This window comes from Vigna radiata, unplaced genomic scaffold (assembly GCF_000741045.1).
Source record: "Vigna radiata var. radiata cultivar VC1973A unplaced genomic scaffold, Vradiata_ver6 scaffold_70, whole genome shotgun sequence".
Classification (NCBI taxonomy): domain Eukaryota; kingdom Viridiplantae; phylum Streptophyta; class Magnoliopsida; order Fabales; family Fabaceae; genus Vigna; species Vigna radiata.
Genome location: NW_014542367.1, coordinates 1,033,588 through 1,043,877, shown reverse-complemented (window position 1 = coordinate 1,043,877; position 10,290 = coordinate 1,033,588).

Sequence of the window (10,290 nt, the reverse complement as noted above, 5' to 3'; positions counted from 1 at the left end):
GGAAACAGGTTGGCTTCGTTTTAACACCAAGAAGGGGGTGAATTGGTGGGTTTTCAAAATCAGAGTCTTTTCGCAATCTTTATAATGCTTTGCAAGTTTTCTTGAATCGCAAGTAATAGAAAATTAAGTGCAGCAGAAAATCAAAGTTGACTACAAGAATTTTAAAGTCGACTGAATGTAAAAGAGTAGGGACAGAGAATTCAAATGCAGGTTTTTATACTGGTTCGGCCTCAATGCCTACATCCAGTGTCCTTCCAATACGAGGAAGCAAATGCACTATAATGGTCAAGGTTTTTACAACAAGGCTTTTATAGAAGACCTCCACGTCAAAAATATAAACACCTCTCTAACCCTCAAACCAAAATATAGGCAATAACAACACAACAAGACTTGTAGCAAGATGTCCCCTCTCCTACAATCTACAACCCACTTTGAACAATCCTCAAAGTGTACCAGACTCCACGAGTCCAACTCCTATAGTCACAACAGGTAACACAACAATCACCACGGATGCCAACAAGAATCTTGATCAACCATAAGCACCTCAATGTGCAGATTCTGATCAAGCAGTGTGTGTAGCGCAATTCTCCTTCAGAAACTCCTCAAAGAAAGGTCACAACCGTCTTCTTGATGAGTTCTTGGAGCTCGAATCTTTGAAAGAAAAATCTGAAACAGAATATGAAAATGTTAGATTTCTAAAAGTTCTTCGAAATAACTCAGATCTCGTCTATTTATAGATTTTTACAAAACAGACGCTCTTGTAGTCGATTATACTATTAATACAGTCAACTGTATTAAATCAGTTATAACAGTTAAGACACAATAGTAGTATTTCAGTCAAACCAATTAATTTCTTAGTCAAAGCAGTTGACTAACATTCATTGCTCAACTAACTTTTAAAATATAATTGTTACTGTTCATGAGCACAACAGAGTTTCAAATCAAAGAACTAATGCAGTCGAATGCATGGCGCATATAGTCCACTTCAACATGTCAGAACATTTTGAAATTTTTTCCTTCACAAAATCTCACATAGCACTGTTTCAAAAAATTTGTACAAAGACTTTAGTATAGTCGATTCAATTAATAATGGAGTTGACTTTACTATCAGCTTTGTCACATAGTTTTAAGTTCACAAGAGTGCATGTGGTTTTCATCTTTCAAAACATGTGTAATGCAATCAAATATGATGTAACATGTACAAGCTCAGTAAATATGCATTCACATATCAATATACACACAAAAACATGTTTAACCGGATATCAATCAATAAGTACAGAACATGTAAAGCATCAACAACATATGTGTTATTAAAAATGTGTTGTCATCATAAAAAACCAGAGTGATCTAGATATTGTGTTGTCAACAATCTCATCAAAAACATGTATGCTTAACAGGTTTACTCAAATTAAAAAACTTCTTTGTATTGGTCTTATTTGATTGAGCTTTATATCCAATACCTTGCCTATATATAGCTCTACCTGAAGACTTTAAAACATCATCTAAGTTATCTCTACCCTGAGTGGACTTTGCTAGCATTCTAGTCAAGTAATCTATTTGTTAAATATGAGTAGGACAATTTTCACAATTCTTATCAACTGTTACAGTCTCAGTAATTACGGTTTTAGCAGATAATAGAGCTTCATCTAATTCTTTTTGCAACTTTTCATTATCATTGACTAAATTGTTAATCATATATTCATAATTCTTTCTCTCAGAGTTAAGTCGATTGACCTTGTATTACAGTCGCATGGCTTTAACGTGTATTTCTTGAAATGCATCCAGCAATAGGTCATACTTCACTTCAATAGGTTCTTTCTCGAACTTTGTATCACTATCATAATCTGTCAGTGATGTTCCAGCCATGAAACATTTATTTGATTCCTCCTCACGATCATAATCTTCATCACTTGAGGATTTTGAATCACTGTTTTCCCAGGCAATGTAAGCAATTTTCTACATTTTGTGTTTGTCCGTAGGGAACTTCCTGTTTGTTTTTTGCTTCAACTTCAGATCACGACAATCAGGCTTGATCTGTCCTTCTTTGCCGCATTCATAACATTGAACTGCATTTGATCTGGTAATTATTTTTCCTTTGCCATTTCCTGCATGGTCAGTAAGTTGACTAGTATTTTTCATAAATCGATTTAATTTTCTTACCACCATGGACGTCATTTCATTGTTGTCCAATTCTACTTCAGATTCGTCCTCAAATAAAACAGTCTTTAAGACTTTCTTGTTGGTAGCTTTCAGCGCTATGGAATTCTTTTCTTCAATATCTTCCTCTTCTTTCAATCTTTCAAGTTCAAGCTCATGTTCTCTTAACTTGCCGAACAAGGTAACCATGTTCATGCTTGTTAGATCCTTGGATTCAGAGGTTGTAGTGACTTTTGGTTGTCAGCTTCTATTCAAACTTTTAAGTATCTTTATGTTGATCTCCTCTTTATCGAACACTTTTCCAAGAGCCATTAGATGATTGACAATGTGAGTGAACCTTTTCTGAACTTCATATATGGTTTCACCAATCCTCATTCTAAAAAGTTCATACTCTTGTATTAAAGAATTCTTTCTGGCTCTCTTGACTTCATATGTGCCTTCATGTGTGACTTCCAACACATCCCACATTTCTTTTGCAGTTTTGCATTTAGAGATCCTGAAAAATTCATCAAATGTTAGTGCAAAGGAAATTATATTTCGTGCTTTAACATCATACTATGCTCTACGATTTTCTTCTTGAGATCACTCAAAAAAAAATTTCAAAACAGTTTTTCCATTGATAACATGAGTTGGCTCAAAGGGACCATTTACAGTTGCACCTGAAATACCTATATCCACTGATTCAAGAAAAATTTGCATTCGAATTTTCCAAAAAGGATAGTTTTCACCAGCAATAGCGGTGGTCTGTTTGTTGATTCACCTTCACCAACGGTTTGAAAACTAGAAGCCATTTGCTAGGAATAGTCGATTCAAAGAAAAATGCAGTCAACTAGTTTTTCAAATATCTTATGAAAACTAGCTCTGGTGCCAATTATTGAAAATATAATGGCTTAGCTTCAACACCAAGAGGGGAGTGAATTGGTGAAATTAAAAAATCAGAGTCTTTTCAAAATCTTTTTTGTAAAAGAGAGAAATTTCAAAAGTTTCTTGAATCGTAAGCAAAAAGATAATTCAAGTGCAGCGGAAAATAGTTGACTACATTAAAAGTAAAATCAACTAAAAATGTAAAAGTGTAGGGATAGAAGATTCAAACGCAATTTTTATACTGGTTCGGCCAACTGCCTACATCTAGTGTCCTTCTTGTACCCGGAAGCAAATGCACTATAATGATCAAGGTTTTTACAACAAGGTTTCTATAGCAACCTCCACGCAAAAATATAAAACACCGCTCTAACCCTCTAACCAAAATATAGGCATATACAAAACAAAGAACAGCAACAAGATATCCCCTGTCCTGTAGTCTTTAACCACTTTGAACAATCCTCAAAGTCCTAGAATGCAGCATGTCCTCTTCCTGTACTCACAACAGGGCAGCCACAATCTTCACAAGATTGAGAGAAGTAGTTGATCACATTCCAAACACCTCTATGTGCAGTATGATCAATCTGTCTTTCACCACACACACTTGCTCTTCAAGCAACCACCAAAGAATGATCACCACGGTCGTCTTGATGGTTCTTGGAGCTTAGCACGTTCTGCAAAATCTGAAAAGAATCACTGAAATCGTTAAAATTACAAAAGTCTCTTCAGAAATCAAATTTGCGTCTATATAGTTTATCACAAAAGTGACACTCCACTAGTCAATTGTGCTACTAATACAGTCGACTTAATGCAGACAATTATAACAGATGGCAACAATCAGACCAACTTAATTGATTACACATTTAATGCAGTTGACTCACAATTAATGCTTGGTCAAAGATGTTGGAAACAGGATGGCTCAGTTTTAACACCAAGAGGGGGGTGAATTAGTGAGGTTTAAAAATCAAAGTCTTTTCAAAATCTTTTTCGAAAAGTATAAACCTTTACAAAGTTTCTTGAATTGCAAGGAATTAAAAGTTTAAGTGCAGCAGAAATATAAAGTTGACTACGTAAACAATAAAGTGGACTTAATGTAAAAGTGTAGGGATAGAGAAAGCAAACACAGAGTTTTTATACTGGTTCGACCTCAATGCCTACATCCAGTGTCCTTCCACAACCAAGAAGCAAATGCACTATAATGGTCAAGGTTTTTACAACAAGGTTTTTATAGAGACCTCCACGTCAAAATATAAAACACCTCTTTAACCCTCTAACCAAAATATAGGCAGCAACACAAAGATTTGGAGTAAGATATCCTCTCTTCTGCAATCTTAAACCCACTTTGAACAATCCTTAAAGTGTTAGAACTCCACGAGTCCACCTCCTGTAATCCCAACAGGATAACAACAATCTTTCCAAAGATTGATATAAAACTTGATTAGTATGATGACACCAAATGTGTAGAACTTGATCAAACAGTACAAGCAAATCACTTCCTCCTTAAGACACTCTTCCAAGAAAGATCTTCATTGTCTTCTTGGTGAGTTCTTGGAGCATTTAATCATAGGATCTCAATCTGAAACAGCAAATGAAAATGTCAGTTCAACCAAAGTCTTTATGATCAATAGAAACACATCTATTTATAGTTTTCTATGAATAAGACGATCTTGTAGTCGACTGTGCTACTAATGAAGTCGACTGTGTTAGGAAACTATAAAATTCACCAAGAAGGGGGGTGAATTGGTGTTAGTTCAAATTTTAAATCTTTTCGCAATCTTGGTATGAAAATTCAAAGCTTTTGATCTTTCCTTGAAATACAAGTTATTGAAAAATGTAATGCAGCGGAAAAACGTAGTTGACTGCTAAACAGGTATAGTCGACTCAATTTAAAGAGTACAGGGATAGAGAAAATTAAACCCTAATTTTTATACTGGTTCGACCAACAATGCCTATATCTAGTGTCCTTCCAACCTTGGAAGCAAATGCACTATAATGGTTGCGGTTTTTACAGCAAGGAATTTATAGAAGCACCACGCAAAAATATAAATCTCCTCTCTAACCCAAAACTAAATATAGCTGCACACAAAAACTAGAATTGCAGCAAGAATCCCCTCTCCTGCAATCTGCACCCACGTTGAACAATCCTCAACGTGTCACCAACACTCTTCACAGGATGTCAAGCCTATCACAGCACGCTTCACAGGTTGTGAAGCCTATTACATCACACTTCACAGGTTGCCAAGCCTTCAGTCAAATGCAGCAGTCTTCACAGGATGCCAAGCCTTCAAGATCAAACCAGAAACACCTTCTTTGTGCAGAAGTTGATCAAACGGTAAGCGCAAATGACTCCTCAATCTGAATCTCTCTCAAGAAATATCACCACCGTCTTCTTGGAGAATTCTTGGAGGTTCTGAAACTGAGTGCTTTCTCTGAAACAGGACAATGAAAATGTTAGATCAGAAAATTCTTAGAACAAATCGTGTTCTGTTTCTATTTATAGTTTTCCTGTTAGTCTTAGTCGAATAGCCTACTAATACAGTCGACTGTATTAAATCAGTTATAATAGACAGTCAACACATAGGCTCCTCAGTCAACAAAATCAATGCACATTTATGATGGTTGACCCAGTTAGTTAATCCTAATTAACTTTTGAAAATATAGTCGTTGGAGCAAGTAGGAAGAACAAAATTCCAAATAAAACAGTAATACAGTCGAATAAGTGATTCACACTGTCGACTAACTCATGAAAAAACACTTTGAAATTCTTTTCATCTCAAAATCTCATCAAGTACACGTGCACAAAATCTGTAAAAAGATTTTAGCTTAGTCGACTCCATTACCAGAGTAGTCGACTGAACTGGTCCTTTGTCACAACAAATATAAGTTCATAAAAGTACTTGTGAGCTTTTCTTCAGAAATGTGTAAAAGTAATCAAAATCATTTTAACACACATTTCAATACAAGCATGTTCCAAACATATAACACATAGTCAATCATAGGAACATCCATGCAAAATAACAAAACATGTTCAATAAAGATATTGTTCAAAACAGTATAGCACATCAATTGAACATGTAACACTGGAACATATGTACTGTTATTAAGAAGTGTGTTGTCATCATGAAAAATCAGTTTCATATAGAGTTTGTGTTGTCAGCAATCTCAACAATCTCCCCCTTTTTTTATGATGCACAACCATGTATTCCAGTCTATACTCATAATATCTTTTCTCAGAGTTCAGTCGATTAACCTTGTATTCCAGTCACATTGCTTCAGCATGTAGTTCTCTGAATGTTTTAATCAGCTGCTGATATTTCTCTTCTATAGGCAGCTTCTCAAATTCTTCATCACTACCATACTCAATTTTTGCAGTTCCTCATCACTTGAGCTTTCAGATTCAGAATTCTCCCAAGCAATGTAGGCTCTTTTCTTCTTCATGTTTCTGCTTTGAGGAAATCTTTTCTTCCCTTTCTGCTTCGGTTGTAACTCAGGACATTCAGGCTTGAGGTGGCCTTCTTTTCCACACTCATAGCACTGGACAATGTTTATGCAGAAGCTTTTCTTCTTGCTTTGACCTGCATGGTTAGACAATTGACTATCATTTTGCATAAGTCGACTAAATTTTCTTACCATCAAGGTCATCAATTCTTTGTCATCCATCTCTATTTCTGTGATGTTCTTGCTTGAAGCTTTCAGAGAAATGGACTTTTTTTCTTCAATCTCCTCTTCATCCTTCAGTCTACCAAGTTCTAACTCATGTTCACGTAGCTTGCCAAACAAGGTAGCCATATTCATAGTTGTAAGATCTTTAGATTCAGAGATTGCAGTGACTTTTGGTTGCCAGTTCCTATTTAGACTTTTCAAAATCTTGATGTTGATCCCTTCTTTTTCAGAGGCTTTGCCAAGAGCTATCAGGTGGTTTACAATATGAGTGAACCGTTTTTGGACATCATAGATGTTCTCACCAACTTTCATTCTGAACAACTCATATTCTTGAATCAATGAATTCTTCCTGGCTCTCTCGACTTCATCTGTACCTTCATGTGTTACTTCTAGAACATCCCACATCTCCTTAGCAAACTTGTACTGGGATATCCTGAAAAATTCATCAATAGTTAGCGTTGAGGCAATAATATTCCAAGCTTTAACATCATACTAAGCTTTCCTATTCTCATCTATAGTCCACTTAGTAAAAGGTTTCAAAACAGTGTTACTATCAAATATTTTTGTAGGTACAAATGGACCAGTTAGAGTTGCATCCAAGATTCCTCTATCTTGCGATTCAAGGAAGATTTGCATGCGAATTTTCCAAAAAGGGTAGTTTTCGCCAGCAAATAGAGGTGGTTTGTTTATTGATGCACCTTCACCAAAAGTTTGAAAATTTGAAGTCATCCCCAGGTTATACAGTCGAATAGAACAAAAATAGAGTCGACTGAATTTTCAAATATCTTATGAAAACCAGCTTTGGTGCCAATTGTTAGGAAACAAGTTGGCTTCATTTTACACCAAGAGGGAGGTGAATTGGTGTTAGTTCAAATTTAAAATCTTTTTGCAATCTTTGTATGAAAATTCAAAGCTTTTGATCTTTCCTTGAAATGCAAGTTATTGAAAAATGTAATGCAGCGGAAAAACGTAGTTCACTGCTAAACAGGTACAGTTGACTGAATTTAAAGAGTGCAGGGATAGAGAAAATCAAACCCTAACTTTTATACTGGTTCGGCCAACAATGCCTACATCCAGTGTCCTTCCAACCTTGGAAGCAAATGAACTATAATGGTTGTGGTTTTTACAGTAAGGAATTTATAGAAGCACCACGCAAAAATATAAATCTTCTCTTTAACCCAAAACAAAATATAGCTGCACACAAAAACCAGAATTGCAACAAGAATCCCCTCTCCTGCAATCTGCACCCACGTTGAACAATCCTCAACATGTCACCAACACTCTTCACAGGATGCCAAGCCTATCACAGCACGCTTCACAGGTTGCGAAGCCTATCACAGCACACTTCACAGGTTGCCAAGCCTTCAGTCAAATGCAGTAGTCTTCACAGGATGCCAAGCCTTCAAGATCAAACCAGAAACACCTTCTTTGTGCAGATGTTGATCAAACGGTAAGCGCAAATGACTCCTCAATCTGAATCTCTCTCAAGAAAGATCACCACCATCTTCTTGGAGAATTCTTGGAGCTTCTTAAACTGAGTGCTTTCTCTGAAACAGGACAATGAAAATGTTAGATCAGAAAATTCTTAGAACAAATCGTGTTCTGTTTCTATTTATAGTTTTCCTGTCAGTCTCAGTCGAATAGCCTACTAATACAGTCGACTGTATTAAATCAATTATAACAGACAGTCAACACAAAGGTTCCTCAGTCAACAAAATCAATGCACATTTATGATAGTTGACCCAGTTAGTTAATCCTAACTAACTTTTGAAAATATAGTCGTTGGAGGAAATAGGCAGAACAGAATTCCAAATAAAACAGTAATACAGTCGAATAAGTGATTCACACTGTCGACTGACTCATGTAAAAACACTTTGAAATTCTTTTCATCTCGAAATCTCATCAAGTACACTTGCACAAAATCAGTACAAAGATTTTAGCTTAGTTGACTCTATTACCAGAGTAGTCGACTGAACTGGTCCTTTGTCACAANAAATATAAGTTCATAAAAGTACTTTTGAGCTTTTCTTCAGAAATGTGTAAAAGTAATCAAAATCATTTTAACACATTTCAATACAAGCATGTTCCAAACATATAACACATAGTCAATCATAGGAACATCCATGTAAAATAACAAAACATGTTCAATAAAGATATTGTTCAAAATAGTATAGCACATCAACTGAACATGTAACACTGGAACATATGTACTATTATTAAGCAGTGTGTTGTATCATCAAAAACCAATTTGATATAGAGTTTGTGTTGTCAAAAATCTCAACACATTGTCAACAGACAGTTATAACAGTTAAGTCAGTTAGTAGCAGCCATAACAACCAAATTGATTTCGTATTTAATACAATTGACTTTCATTTAATGCTTTAACAGACAATTGAAATATAGTCGTTAGAGTACAAAAGCATTAATAGAATTTCAAAACAAATAACTAAGTCAGATCCACTGCGCATGTAGTTGACTTAGACACTGCAAAATAGTTTTGAAAATCTTTTCAATGCAAAATCACTCACAACACTGCTTTTGAAAATCTGTGCAAATTCACGAGTTTTAATTGACTTCCTTCTTAATGAAGTCGACTTAAAACTTGCAGTTTTGCCACACAATATAAGTTCATCAAAGTGCATGTGGTTTTCTTTTCATAAACACATGTAATGCAATCACAAGTGATGTATCAAGTATAAGATCAGTGAATATGCATACATATATCAGAAACAACACAAACATGTTCATTAAGATACAATCACAGTAAAGAATAGAACATGTAACACATAACAATACATGTGTTATTAATAATGTGTTGTCATCATAAAAAACCAGAGCATGTGAGATTAAGGTTTAGCTAAACCAGTGCTTCCCTTATCAACAATCACAACAAAAGATATAAAATATAGTCGTTATACTTCACAAGCATTAACAAATTTTCAAAACAAAACTAATTAAGTCGAATGGCTTGCGCACATAGTCGACTAAGTCACACATTAATGCAGTTTTGAAAAATTTCTTTACAGAACTGTTCACAGTAAACTTTGAAAAGTTTGTGCAAAGACACGAGTTTTAATTGATTTGCTTCATAATGAAGTCGATTCAAAATTGTTGTTTTGCCACACAATATAAGTTCAACAAAAGTGCATGTGGTTTTTATTTTTCAAATCAAATGTTATGCAATCACAAATAATATGTCATGTAGAACAAAGTGAAATTGCACAAAATGACAGAATCAACACAAACATGTTCTCAAGTAATGAACATGTAACACATATCAATTTATGTGTTATTAATAATGTATTATCATCGTCAAAAACCATAAACACTGTGATATTGTAAGGTTTAGCTAAACCAGTGTACTTATCAACAATCTCAACACATACAAATCCAAATAATCATGTTATTCGATATTTGAAACAAAATTACAATATTTAAGTGGGTAAGCAAATTTACAACTTAAAAGGATGACGATTAGTATGTATACTACTTACTTAAATTAGAAGGTCTAATTATTTATATAATATATAATTTTGGGTTAAATATATTTTTAGTCTTTAAATTTAGACATAAAATTGAAATTAATTCTTATAAGAGTTTAGTCCTCAA